General features: G+C 31.6%; 1 protein-coding gene across 3 annotated transcripts in view; it reads left to right on the forward strand.

Annotated features, from left to right (window-relative positions):
• The window catches only part of LOC126884361 (KAT8 regulatory NSL complex subunit 3), a 720,298-nt gene that overhangs the window by 440,049 nt on the left and 264,055 nt on the right, over nt 1-16,194 (forward strand). The gene's annotated exons all lie outside the window — the stretch shown is intronic.

Raw genomic sequence — 16,194 nt, forward strand, 5'->3', positions numbered from 1 at the left:
AACATTATTGCGTCTAAAAGTGCTTTACCGATACTTATGTTCATAGAGGAAGAAAATTTAAAATTTTCACGGAATTTTAAACAGAACTGTCTGGATGATGAAATATTTTGGATAAAGTTGCAAAAAGTAGCAGTTGTTCTAACACCAATTTTGAAATGGATTAGTTACTTTATTGGAAGGCAATATTTTTAAAATATCCCAGGTTGTCGAGGCATTTAAGGATACAGAAAATATTTTTACCGAGAAATTCCATTACTTCCAATCAGCAAGTCTGAGGAGAAGGAATCTTATCTAAATTAGAAAAAAAATGGCAGTGAAGCCTGTGCACTATGCTGCAAACTTACTTGATTCTTCTTTAACAGGACAAAGCCTCACTGGTGAAGAGCATATTAGCTATGTAGTGTATAGATATTTTTTAAATAAAATAACTTTTTTATTTTTAAATTATAATGACTAATAATAAAGGATGGAAATTAAATGTCGGATAGAAAGGGCCAGAAGTGCATTCATGAAATTAAAAACGTCTTTACGAACTCTGACTTTGACCTGAACCTAAGACTAAGATTCACGAAATGCTAGATATGCTCGATGCTCCTATATGGCATGGAAGGATGATGGACTTTAAAAATAAACACAATTAATAAACTGGAGGCATTTGAGATGTGGATTTATCGACAAACCCTTAAAGTTCTCTGGACCGCACGAATAACAGATGAAAATATCCTGAGAAGAATTGGTACAGAACGACAACTACTATGCACAATTAAACAGAGAAAAACGCATACCTGGGGCACCTAATTAGAAACAAAAGATACCAGTTTCTGCAAACCTTAATTGAAGGAAAAATCGAAGGAAGAAGGGGAGTGAGCAGAAAGAAAATGTCATGGCTCCGTAATGTCAAACAATGGACAGGACTAAGAAACATAGGAGACCTAATACATACTGCAAGGGATAGAGAAAAATGGTCAAACGTGATCGCGAACATCCATTAGTGGATTGTATAAGAAGAGGAATAACAAATATTCAGAGTATTTTTTTAATTAAGTTAAATAAATTTTTAGTAAGTATTTTTGGACATTTAATTTTTAACAGATTTTTTCTGTAGTCGTAATACCACAACAATAAGTAAAGTTAACTACTGATTTGTATAATTTATTATAATAATTTTAATAAAAATGCAATATTTCCATAAGTTTCCGAAAATTTCCAATATTCCCGAAAAGTTTCCGGAAACTTTTCGGGGTTTGAATCTTCCCGGAAATTTTACATCACTAAGCGTGGTCACCCAAATCACCAGAATTTAATAAACTGGACTGATTTTTTTGGGGTTACGTTAATAATGAAGTTTATAAAATACCTCCAACAACAAGGGATGAGATGAAAAATAGAATACAAAGTGTATTTCGATGTGTTAATTTACAAATACTCCGTAGAGTAAGTAGCTCATTCAATGATCGTTTTTAGGCGTACATAAATGTGTTAGGAGATAATTTTGAATACATTATGGTATTAAATATTAAAAATATTTTATTAAAAGTAGCTTCTAATTTTTTCAAACATGTTTTTTTGCAAAATGTATTACTGATAAATTATGTTTCGTTCTTTATTTGTTACATTGTTACATTTACATACAAAAGTAGTGTTTAATTGTCTTTACAAAATTTTGTGTTTGTGTGTGTTTTTTTGTAAAATTTATTACTAATGTTCTTTGTTTATTTGTTGCATTTACATAAAAAGATAGTTTTTAATAGTTTCAAAAATGTTGCATGTAGTGGTTGTGTTTTTGTTTGTAAAATGTATTACTAATAAATTATTTTTATTTCTTTATTTGCTACAGTGTTACATTGATTACCGGATTGATAATCGGTAATCTTCAATTGTCAATTCAGTCATGGCTTACTTAAAATTTAGATAAATTTAAACACTAAATATCTCGAAAACTAATAAATTTGGGCATAGGGAATGTTATATAAAAATTAAAGTACGTTAATGTTACTTTTCAATAATGATATAAAATACAGGGTGTTCCATTTAACATTACTGAGAAAATAATGTACTTGCGTTTTGACTCACCCTGTATTTGATATAAAGAAAATTAGCAATATCAATAATTCTTAAAAATTTTGACAATAAATAAAAAAATATGGCATTAATAAACCATTGCTGTTGTGCTTATTTTTATTTATACAGGGAGTTGAACTTGTTACGATTTTCATACAAAATTGGTTTTAACTTTGTAAATACCCTGTATAACATTACAAACCTTTATATTTTTGTGATGGAGAAGTTAACAGGATTTCGAATATAAAATAAAATATAGGGTGTTCCATTAAAAAAAAACATAAGTTAGGTCTGCCACTGTGTTATCGAAGACCCTGTAACATTCTAACTAATTTTGTAATGTGAAGCTCAAAGGTGGCTAAAATTTTTGTTATTAACTTATTACTATAGCGGAGCTATTGAGCTTATTAGTTGAGCTGTAAAGTTGATTTTTTAACCAAGAGGAGTAAACTAAAAAGACAGATTCACACCCAAGAAAGTTACTAGAAAAGTCACCAAATTCATGTTCTTTTTTCGTTGATCATATCACCTTTCGATGATAATCCATACATATTATATTATACTAACACATCGCTAAAGAGTTCTAAAAACAACTGTTTTTATACAAAAGTAGACTAAAAATCTAAAAATTAAAGGAATAATGCAGAAAACACAAAAAATCGCCGATATACTTAATTAACCTATAAAATGACAGAAGTGCCAAAATGTCATAAATGTCATTAGTGTCAAAATTTAATAACAGTGGAGTAAACTTACCTGCGGTTGGACCAATTAGAAACAAGCATTACGGCGCGGCAAATTTGAATCCCTCCTCTTGGTTAAAAAACAAAAATCTATTGGCCCCCATACCCACGGGCAGGGGGGATGCGTGGCCCCTCTAGCTTTTCGGGTGGTTTAAACTATATATGGTTATCCAAACTTTACAAAATATAATGTGCAACATCTTCACGTTTGGCCCTCCCCTAAAAATTTTTATATGGGCGCCCGTGCCTTGGGTAAAACCAGGGGTAATAATAGGCGGTTGAAGCGTATATGAAGACTACCCTGCTATAATCCCAAAGCCGCGTCAGTGGTATAAAACGGGAGACTGTTATTATTATATAATGTATTGATAACAAATGAGAAAATTATTTATTGTACAAACTAAAAATATTTTGAAATAAGTTCCACAAAATGGTATGTGTTTAGTATACACTGCAGTAGAGCCCCCGCAAACTGCAGACATTTTTTTCGGCCGATAGTTTGGTCGGCTTCTTAATCAGTACACAGAGGTATGCAGATGCGCACATTACACCGATGCAGTCTCGGCCGACAAAAAAGTTTGATGGGCTTCCCGATTCCATTCAAACTATGTATTTGGTTGGCCAACTATCGGCCGACAGTTTAATCAGTATTGGCTAACTAGGAGTTGCGCACACACGACGATTGTTTATCGGCCGATAGTTCAATTCTCTCCTAGTTTTGGTGTCCAGTACTTGTGCCGTGCGAATATTTTTTAAATATTTTTCGAAAAAATGGCATCGTCTAATTCACAATCGTTAATTGTAGAAACCTGCATGGTCCAATTAGCATGACTAGTTCATTGAAGCTAACTAAGATCATCCGATAAAAGGCCAAAAACTTTTTTGGGTAATCAAGTAAACTGCTCGTCAAAAGTTAAGGATATAGAAAATTTTCATAGTTGATTCTTTCGTAAACAGATTAAAGGATTCCGATATTTTTTTTTATTATTTTTGATTTTTCTTTAGTATTTACATAGTTGTGCAAAGGTTTACTCAAACATCTTGTTTATACTTATAACAGGTGGAAGAACAGAAATTGTTTTCTTATGTTAATTATGAGAGACGAGATTATTTAATAGAGGCTCTATGATGTTTTGGGGTGAAATTTCCATATGGGATGAAAACATAAGTAAGGATTTGGTGTCTACGTGGAGGCTTTTTAAATATTGAGAGGTACATTACACAGATTTTTTCTTTAAACACTCTGTTCCTTTCGCACTATATGTAAGAAATAATTTCATCTTCGTGGTATGATAAGATATGGCCACCTCACGTATCGCATGTTGTTAGTTAAAACACATGTAAAACCGTCTAGTTTCTTTGTTATTAAAGATATCAGAGATATTAAAAAAATAAAATAGCCAAATATTAGACTTCAACATAACATCGATGTATACCCACCTTTGTATCTTTTCCTACCTACAAGGTGTCTCAAACTTTTGTTTCTGTTAAAACAGATGTTAAACTACAAAACCGTATATTTTCTTTTTTTCTTAAGATATCATGGACATTCAAAAAACCAAATAGGTCTACAATACGATTCTGATGTATACTCATATTTGTATCTCGTCCTCCCCACAGTGTGCCTCAAACTTAACATAGGAAAACCATTTCTTTTCTTCCACCCTGTAATATAGTTGGGACAACCTATATAAATTAAGTTGTAAATATCTTTATCAAAATATAATGTAGTGTATTAGCCATGCTCGAAGACAATGACTCCTGACCGTGAATTAATACGTGAGGTTTACATATTAGGTAGTGTATAAAAATGCAGCATAGGTAAATTCAAGAGTTGTTATAATTAGATACTTGATATGTACAAATGTGTGGTATAGGTAATGATTTGTATTTGTAAACATCTATGGTTGAATCACCGTTTATACGATGTAAATATAAAGTTATCCAAACAATAGAGTTTTAATTAGTTTGGACCAAAAAGACGTTAACATCACACTATTTAATACATGGCTGATCCTGCAGACTAGAGGAGGTCTTCTGAAGGAGCAGAGATGGCGGTAACAAATTGGAAACGGAGACGGCGAAGATGGACCAGGACGAAGATGCAGAGAACCCAGGGAACAAAGAGAAAGTGATAAAATGTAAGTAAGAATGTCTATCTTTATTGAAAATGCTTCCCTCGTTTTTATATTATTATTGAACATTGAATATTTATCTTTGCTGATTTTTGAATAATTTATGAAGTATCGATTTTTTTTTAAGAATATCTATAAATTTTGAAATATGAAGTGATTTTTGAATTGAATATTTTTATAGAAGTTTATTATATATGCTATTCTTGAATTTTTATTGAATTTTGAATCTTTATTGAATTTATTTGAAAAATCTATCCGATTTCGATTTTTAGTACGGTTATTTTTGAATATTTTATGGAATATCGAATTTTTTCCAAAAATTTCTATCGAAGTTTGAGATATAAACTTATTTTGAATATTTTTATCTAACTTTTGCATATGCTATTTTTGAATTTTTATCGAATTTTTGTCGAATATGTATACTATTCTTGAATTTTTATTAGCCAGTTATCTTATTACATATTGATATTTATTGAGTATATTTAGTACATTTTCATCGATTTTGTGTTAAATTTTGTATGATATGAACCTGAATTAATAATTTTTGTGTGATAAATGATATATAAATGATTTTTTTGTAATGAATAATGATTAGTGATGACATACGTTAATATAAAAGCTTAAGACAAACATTGCTATAAGCAAGAGATTTATTTTTAACGAACCGACCTGATGCGTCGAGATAAGGAATTTGGAGAAGAACTATATAGATAAGAAGAAGAACTAACAATAGTATAAGCTAAATATTATGAGACAACTTGAGACAATAAGAAACCCACTGCTCTTGTCAAATTGGGAAGGTACTAAGTGATTTATAGAAGCTTGAACGCTTATTAGAGACCCACTCTGTGTTTTGAAGGGTACCTATTTTATTCATGATTATTCGTGAATAAACAACGGCCTCAAAGCAAGGGATTGAGGTTGTGAAATTTGTAAAAGAATTTGATCTAGCCAACGATGTTATACCCGCTTCTGTTAAGGTAGATTGTAGAGGTTTCGTGGCTAGTATTGAGTATTATGATTGTTATATGGAATATGTAGAAGAATTGGAACTTTTCTCTCGAGTAAAGCCACTTTGATTAGTCGAACGTAGGCATTGAGGGATAAGTAAAGGAAGTGATTATTATGATGTTATATTATGAAATGATATATTGATGATTAAATGACAAATGATTGTTATATGAAGATGAATTATGTACACTGTAGAAGTGTTAGTATGTGGAGAAAATTGAAGAATTATATGAGTTGTAGTACTAGACAAGAAGAAGAAGAAGAGGAAAATATGTGGGAAAAATGAAAGAAGAGACATAAAACTTGTCAGAAATGTCAAAATAAACAAGAGAATTAAGAATAATATCAAATAAGTAGCTAATCATTGAAATATGTCTAAGAATTAAAGTTGTAATTTTTTTTCTAAAGTAACGTAAATTATAAATAACTTATTTTTAAATGCATATAATGAATTCAGGTTAAATTTTCGTGGAAAATGGAAGTGTTTGAATTAAGGATAGACAATATCTTACAATAGTGTTAGTAGATAGTAAGCAAAGCGACACAAAAAGTGAAGTTCTTAGAGAGATTAAATCTTTATTATAGGTACAAGAGAGTTATTAGAAGTTTTTTAGAGACACATTAGAAGTTTTTTAGAGAGATTACATTTTTATTATAGGTACAATATTTTAAAGTTAGTAAGGCGTATATAAATAAATCAAAATAAGACTGAAATAATAAGATGAAATAGTAAAGTAACGTTAAATTGTTTTTTTTATATACCATTTAATAGAAGTTTAGGTAATATTTAGCTTAGCTTAGGAAGTATTAAAGTCGAGATTTTATTACAATTAGATTAGTTACGGCTGATAGGCACTAAAAGACTATTTAAAAGTTAGGATCAATTTCATTCACTGTGGACACTGTTTTGATGAAGTGAATTAGTGAACGGAAAAAAAAAGGGACGAAAAGACACGACGTGAAAGTACGTGAACTAGTAATAGGTTATAAAATACCAGTTTTAGTATAGGGAAAATATGAACTTTTGTGTAAAATAGGAAAAAGAATATACATGTTTAGGGAAAAATTGATTGATCTGAAATGTACCATGTTACAGTTAGTTAGCATAGTTAGGAAATTTAATTTTTCAAAATAGTATTAGGTAACCATAAACATTTTGTAAAAGGGAAAGAGAAATATATCTCATTTTAAAACAGGGAGATGTAATATAGTTGGGACAACCTATATAAATTAAGTTGTAAATATCTTTATCAAAATATAATGTAGTGTATTAGCCATGCTCGAAGACAATGACTCCTGACCGTGAATTAATACGTGAGGTTTACATATTAGGTAGTGTATAAAAATGCAGCATAGGTAAATTCAAGAGTTGTTATAATTAGATACTTGATATGTACAAATGTGTGGTATAGGTAATGATTTGTATTTGTAAACATCTATGGTTGAATCACCGTTTATACGATGTAAATATAAAGTTATCCAAACAATAGAGTTTTAATTAGTTTGGACCAAAAAGACGTTAACATCACACTATTTAATACAACCCGGTATAAGTACAAAACATAAGTTTGAGTAAACCTTTGCACAACTGTGTAAATATAGTAGAACGTCAATAATCCGGATTAATTGGGACCGGACCCCATCCGGATTATCAAATTATCCGGATTATCGAAATTACCTCAAAAAAAGGCCAGTATACACATTAAAGTACAACAAACGTTTTAAAATTTTATGTTTTCTCTTGTACAGTAAAGTGTCTAGAGGTGAAATTAATCAAAACATTTTTTTATGTTTAAACACTATTGTAATTAATTTATAATAGCACCATGTGTACAGTAAAAACATCAGACACTATTTGGGCTTTTAAAAAAATGTGTAAAATATTTTTAAACTGCGGTAGAGGTTAGTTTTTCGCAGCGACGTTCTTAATTTATTTTAAAAGAATCAGATATTTTTGCTGAATACAAATCCGGATTATTGACGGTCCGGATTTTTGACGTCCGGATTATCGACGCTCTACTGTACAAAAAAAAATCTAAAATAATAAAAATTAGGGGAATGCGTTACTCTGTTCAACAAAAAAGTCAACAATGCTACTCACTTCAACAGTGAAATACGAACTTTAGTACTAATCGTTCGAGAATAGTTGGACGACAGTTGTTGCTAGTCTGCGCCCCCTTCACCAACCCGACTGTTTAGTTGGCTCGGTATGCGCACTAACAGCCCAACCCGACCAAACTATCGGCCGATAAAAAGTCTACAGTTTGCGGGGGCTCTTACTATTTCCAATAATTTATAAACTAGCCTTTTTTTTAATGAAAGTGTTTATTTGAGCTGTTAATAAATGTGAGCCAGGAATTTTTGTGCTGTATGTTTTCTACACTGAATCTGTCAAAATGCATCTGAGTTGAGCGAACGGAGTTTAATCCTTATAAGAGTTTAATCCCTTCTAGATCTTCCTGCGGTACTTTACTCTTAAATATATGATGGTTGCTTTTTTAGGTTTTAACCTATGCAAAACTATTGGTGAAGAATATTTTCTTCCTAAAATAGTTAATAAGAAAGTTTACATTAAAAAACGCGTCTACGGTGATATGTTTCTCTAGTAACGGGGAAAATAAGTCTAAATAAAACAGTAGTGTCTGATAAAAATTTTACTCTCGTTTTGGGTACAAATTAAGATTTTATAACTACTCTTTTTTTAGAGATATTTCTATAACAAGTTCAAAAAAGAAGTGTTTTTAGTGTACCCTGCGTGAAATTGTCCAGGGGCAATGTAAGGCAGAGTTGGATTTACACCTCGGGTTTAATACACTTTTTTTGGACGAATTGCATACAATATATTTTTCTACATTCATGAAAAAAACAAAAAAAATTTAGATTGCACTATGCAGGAAAATGAAAAACGTAATTTAAAAGCAAAATAATTAATTAGTAAGTTAATATTAAATTAATAATTTAATAATCTATCAAGATTGATAATCTTTTGATCTAATTTGTTAAGAAAGTTGAATACAATAGTTTTAAAATATTGTAGAAAAGCTATTTATATTACCCACACTTTTCAACAAATACTAGGTTCCCGTAGTTTCTTGTAGTATGTCTCCTGTTCTATACTTTTAATTTTTTTTGCCTTAAGGGCACCCAAAGTCCCATTTAACGACAATGTTAACATTATGTCACATAGCTCTGTAACCAAAGCACTTCGAGACCTAATTTTTGTTTTATTTTGAAACTACATGTATTGTTTAGTCCCGCGTAGATTTTTGTAAAGAGTAAAAGAAACATTTATTTTAAATTTTTTAAAAATACTCTTACAAAAAAAAAACCCAAAAAAGTTTAGATTTTATTTTACTTGTTTTTGTACATTTTTCAATAAAACTTTACGCGGGACTAGATATTATCTATCTACAACTACTGTAAAAATTTGGACCTTCGATCATCTAAGGAACCAGAGATATTTGACGTCAAAAGTAAAAAACCTAGTATTTGGGAAATCGCAAAGACGTAAAACACTCTAATAGGCTATAAAGCTACCGGTACAAGGTAAGTTGAGTGCAGACGTTCAGAAAACAAATAGTTTTGTAACCATGGAAATTTTGTACAATAATGTGTTATATACCGTTAAAAAGAGAAGATTTCAGAGAATAATTTTCAATCATAACCCAAAAAACTTAAAAAATCTATTGTCGGACTTTGGGTGCCCTTAAGTCGTACAGTTCCGCTTTATGAATACCGTTAGGGTCATGTTATTTTAATATCAGTAATTTATTTTGAGAAAAGGCAACTTCTCACCAATAATGATAATGATAATTTATTAATATCATTAAATCATAGTATTCGCGATTAACGTTTGTACCATAGATTTAAGAAGCCCGAGATGTAACATGAACCTATTTAGATAGCTGCGCGAATGTTGCCTTGTTTCTAAACAGAATTGCAGGGGTGGGGAGCTTCTACATAAATGAAACAGAGTTGGATTCAGAATAATTAATAATATTTATTGAATTAGTTCCGAATATAACACAAATTAATATACACTTATTTAACTAATTACACTAATCGTATTGACTAATCACAAAAAACAACATAAAGTTTTACAATAAAAATAATCAATGATCAAAAACTAAAAAATATTTTCATTGTCCAGAGAATAATGTCATTTTATTATGAAAAATTCTTTTACTTTTACTAGTATCTATAATTGTTTTATTATAATGATGAATTCGGACGTTAATGTAGGTGAAAATTATTAATTTTAATAAATTGGAATAATGTGACTCTAAAAAGGAATAATGTTTGAAATGGTTGTTTAAGTTCTTAAATAATAATTGTTCTGTTAATTCTTTTAATATTTGGACATTAACAATATTAACATTAATACTTTTATTAATGTTTATGTGGCACTGTAGCACTTTTTCGGCAGTAGAGCAAATAATAACAACATCGTTGGATGGATAAGTTAAATTTAATGTATCTCTTTGGTTGATGAATGATGTCAACAAGTCTGCTCGGTCTCCTATTATAAATGCGTTTACACAGTCTTCACATTTCAAAATTTTCGATATTTTATAAACGACATATCCTGAAATGTATATAATAACTTCTCTCTTGTAATGTGTAAATGATAAGTTCCTTAATTGAAGTGATATAAAATTCGTATTGGATATGACATCGTTTTCATCAACACATTCGTCTTCAACAATTCGTTCTCTGCCACAAGACATTAATTATTTTTTCAGGAGCCATAACTGTAATCAGTTCTAAAGGAATACAATTTCCTTTAAAACTATCCCTTAGTTCTAAATGTTTTAACATTTTTTTATAAGCTGCCTTAAACTGTTTAGCAGTTGGATTATTGTTATAACCCCCCATTGATCTAATTAACCCAAAAAAAGTTCTGATCTTGACTTAATTTATAGGTTGGAATATACACTAATAAATTTGTTTCCACTAATTGTTTGTACAAATGTTGAAGACTATTAATACAAAATAGAAATCCCAAAACTCCCATTTTTCTCTTGCTTTCGCAAAGCTTTACCCCGTTAACTAAAGTTAATGATTTTAAATATTCAGCAGTTTCGGTTAAAAAGTCATTATTTTGATATAATTCTCTGTATTTAAAGGCTTTTTATAATCTTTTTGTGACATATTTCTAGAATTAAAAACATCAAACAAATTATTTAAGATACGAATAAAATTGACCGTAGCAGCATAGTTACTAAATTGTTGTAACTGTAAAACTTGTGTTGAATATTCAATAGCATGTGCCACAGAGTTACTAAATAATTGTGTTGCCAACCTTACTTTCATTTTTTGTTTTTTATAATTAATATGAGATTTTTTAAGTTTATTTCGTAAATGAACCCCCTCTTCCGCTTGGAGTTTATTTAATTCCTTAATATATTTCCACTCTACAGTTTCACCATTATCATCAACTAAAATTAGTTTATCTCCTAGTGTATTTCTTAATAATTCTATCATATGACACGGGTCGAACAGAACTGCAATTTCTTTATTTGAATTTTGTAAAGTAAATGTAGATTTTAATGAATTTAATTGAAAACTACACCCTAACTCCTTTACCATTGTCACATTATTTTATGCACCATCAAAAGTTACTGATATCAGTGATATCACTTCTACACCAGATTGATTTACCAAATTTAAGCATTGTAATATTAAATTTTGTTTTTGTTTGCCAGTTAATAAATCAATTAAGAAATACCCTACGGGAAGTTTCCAAGAGCTATTAATACATACTAACATAAATACTATTGCTTCCTTGGCAATTGAATGACAATCCGTTTGTAAGTCAACTCCATAATCTACATATCCATAATATCACACACTCTTGATTATACACCATCAAATTAAAGTAATGTATCAAAAGTAACTGTATTAATCAGTAATAATGACTAACTTATGTTTACATGCTTTATTTACTTTATCACCCTGTATAATGATTATGTGAGAAGTTTGATGAAATATGGTGTCTAAATTTTTGTAAAATTTTTTAAGTTATATTACATTGCATTAATATATATTTAGAATAAACAACTAACAGACTACGACATCTTGAGCATATACATATATAAAAAAATAAACAAAGCAATACAATGCTAAAATAAGTAACTCGGTACTTTTTACAATTACAAACAATCGGACCTAATACCACCCTGGCCCTGGTGTCGAATGTAAACAAACCGGCGCGGCATTTGAATTTAAATACTGTTCAATACTTACGTAAACAAATGAATACTTCTTTTATCACGTCGGCATACTTTAGATTTGTTGTATACACATTGTTTTACAATACATGGACTCATTTTGACACTAAAATCACAAGAAAAACAGAAACTATTTTGATATTCACAATTTAATTGCTTGCGTTAACCTTCAACGGCACGAAACAAAATATGAGCTTCGAACATTATCGGCGGTTCTCGTCACGATACGATGCTAATGTCCACTCCAATTGGTGGAATGGCGTAGGTAGGGATAAAGAAGAATTTGGCACGCTGCGCAATGAACCGTGTTACATCTCGGTGTTTTCATTAATCTAAGGTTTGTACTCATAATTTGCAATCTTTTTTTTAATCTCTCGTACTGCAGCCAATTGGCTTATTGTACATCCATTTATTCATGATACCCATTCCAGAATTCTGGAACGCTGTATCAGCATGTACAGGTCTAGTGGATTAGTACCAATATGTTTTTGGATTCACTTGTTTTTCTTCAAGATTTGCAATTATAGCAATTGACATTTTTAATGATACATTTTCTATTTCTATACGTATGTATCTAGTAATCTGGTATATTATAATGAACATGAACATGAGTAAAAAGAATATAGAATACGCAATTCTTTAAAACGTGGTAAAATCTGACAAAAAATTGACCAAACATGAAGGCAATTTAAATGTATATTTTTGCTATTATATAAGCGTAACTAAATTCAATAAAAGTTTATTGTCTTTTTGCATGAACGTAGAAAAACAAACTTCATAAAAATACACTGCGCGTCAGAGAAAACGAGCACCCCACAAAATGGGTCATTTTTTATGTCTCGTAATTCCTAAACCCTAAACCTGCCAGGCAGGTGTTAAGCCCGGCGCAAATTGATCCTAAGCGATACACAACCTGCACCGGCAAACTGCGTGGACAGTTTTGTGAAGCACGCTTATAAGCGAGAGACCGCAAATTGAACCCATCCTACGATCAGTGCATGCGTTCGCAGGTCTCGCTTGGGAACGTTTGTCATCGGCGTACAGTTTTCTTGGGTCGTGGGACGCGTGACTCAGGTCCGGCGCAAATTGAACCTAACCGAGACATAACCTGCGCCGGCGGGACGGGTGACCCGTGCATTTATTCTTCTAGCGAACCGCATATTGAACACAACCTAACCCAAGCGTTGGCTGTCGGTGTTGGAAATAGAGACGGGCAAAATCAGTGCGGACGTGTAACGGTAACTTTTGATACCGGTTCTCAGTGGTACTGGGTACAAATACTGATTACAAAATACTGATGTATCTCATCCTTGTACTGAATTGAGTAGGCAACTTTAAATCGGTATTTCCGTACTTGTAACTCGTAACGTTTTAAATATCTTACACGTCCCTAGTACTAGCGGTATGACTTTCGAAAACATCGAATTTGATCATAAAGGTGCATAAAAAGATATCTTACACTAAGTATTTTATTTCTGCACATAATACCTACATATTTAAAATACTCTCAGAGTTATCTAATAATCGCTCCGCTTCTGATCGGTTATAAAAAATAATACTATCTGCATATTTCGTTTTAAATTTTTAAGCATAAACAAAAATGTAATATGCCGACAAGTTGAATTTGAGGGTAATACGATATTTTTATTGATCACGGTTTTAAGTGACATGAATCATTTTTCATTGATAATCTGTAGATTTAAGGAATTATATAAAATTTTTATAACTATAGAAAGGGGATTACGCCATCATTCTTTGTGACATCCTATTTAATTTTAAAGAAACTTTATTTTTCTAATATGTAATGTGTTATTGTAAAGGCATAACTTTGATTATTAATTTCGTATCGCCGTTTATTTAGTCTACTAGTAATAAAGTTCATCATCATTCTCTTTGCCTTATCCCTATGCGGGGTCAGCTTCCCTAATTGCATTTCTCCACACAATTCTATCTTGGGTCATATCAATATTAATCCCCTTTACCAACATGTCCTGCCTTATGGTCTCCCCCAGGTCTTCTTTGGTCTTCCTCTCCTACTCCTTCCAGGAATCTGCACTTCAGCTATTCTTCGTATTGGGTGATTAACGTCTCGACGTTGAACATAACCAAACCACCTTAACCTATGCTCTCTCATTTTGGCATCAATTGGTGCCACACCTAGACTTCCCCTAACCTACTCATTTCTAATTGTATCCTTCTTTGTCACTCCACTCATCCATCTAAGCATTTTCATTTCCGCCACATGCATTCGTTGTTCCTCTTTCTTCTTCACTGCCCAACATTCAGTTCCGTACATCATAGCCGGTCCTATGGCTGTTTTATAGAATTTTCCCTTCAGCTTCATTGGAATTTTTCTGTCACACAACACACCACTCGCTTCTTTCCACTTTATCCAGCCAGTCCTAATTCTACTGCATGCATCTCCATCTATTTCTCCATTACTCTGTAATACCGATCCCAGGTACTTAAAACTATTGCTTTTTACAATCAGTTCACCATCAAAAGATACCATTTTATTTGTAGTCACTCCATCTTTAAATGAACATTCCAAATACTCTGTTTTTGTCCTACTAAGTTTTAAACCTTTTTCCTCCACTGTTCCAGTTTTTGTTCTAAGTCTCTTTCACTATTTCCTACTAACACAACATCATCAGCATACATTAAGCACCATGGAATGTTACCCTGTAGTTTCGCTGTTATCTCGTCCAAAACTAATGAGAATAAATCGGACTAAGCACAGAGCCTTGGTGCAATCCTACTTTCACATGAAATTTATCAGTCTCTCCCACACCTGTCCTAACACTAGTCGTTACTCCCTCATACATATCCCTCACAATCTTTACATATTCACCAGGGACTCCTTTCTACTAGTAATAAAGTTATCATAATTTAATGACAAAGACAAAGCAGTTTTCACTCGGTGGTTTGACTATGTCAATATTTTTATTTATCACAATAAATTGTACTTAGGTACCATCCGTATTCATTTCATTTTCTATTTTCTCCCATACGTCGTGTTTCCACGGATATATCCCGAACGAGTTCAATTATTAGCTTCGATACGTCCATCTCGCAAGCAAAAACAAGTAAAAATAAACATCTGGCGGTGAGTCACGCGTCCCACGACCCAAGAAAAATTTACGCCGATGACAAACGTTCCCAAGCGAGACCTGCGAACGCATGCACTGATCGTAGGATGGGTTCACACAGTTCGCCGGTGCAGGTTGTGTCTCGCTTAGGATCAATTTGCGCCGGGGCTCACTGCCAGTTGTTTATTTTTACTTGTTTTTGTTTGCGAGGTGGACGTATCTGAAATAAATACGGATGGTACCTAAGTACAATTTATTGTGATAAATAAAAAGATTATAGTCAAAACCCCGAGTGAGAACTGCTTTGTCATTAAATTCTGATAACTTTTGGTAGACTAAATAAGCGGCGATACGAAATTAATAATCAAAGTTATGCCTTTACAATAACACATTATTAGAAAAAAAGGTGAAAAATGATTCATGTTACTTAAAATCGTGATCGATAAATATATAGTATTATCCTCAAATTCAACTTGTCGGCATATTACATTTTTGTTTATGCTTAAAAATTAAAAACGAAATATGCAGATGGTGTTATTTTTTATGACCGATCAGTAGCGAAGGAATTATTAAATAACTTTTGAGATTATTTTAAATATACAGGTATTATGTGCAGAAATAAAATACTAAGTGTAAAATATCTTTTTATGCACCCGCTTATGATCAAATTCGATGTTTTCGCTACGACTACTAGGGACGTGTAAGATATCTTTAAAACGTTACGAGTTACAAGTACGGAAATACCGATTTAAAGTTGCCTACTCAATTCAGTACAAGGATCAGATACATCAGTATTTTGTAATCAGTCTCTATTTGTCACAGGCACAGCCAACGGTTGTGTCTCGCTTAGATAAAATTTGCGCCGGGCCTAAGAGGTAGTTATTGCGCATTTTTTTGACATACAATTAAGAATTTTATATGCACC

This window comes from Diabrotica virgifera, chromosome 5, assembly GCF_917563875.1.
Source record: "Diabrotica virgifera virgifera chromosome 5, PGI_DIABVI_V3a".
In the NCBI taxonomy this organism is placed as follows: Eukaryota; Metazoa; Arthropoda; class Insecta; order Coleoptera; family Chrysomelidae; genus Diabrotica; species Diabrotica virgifera.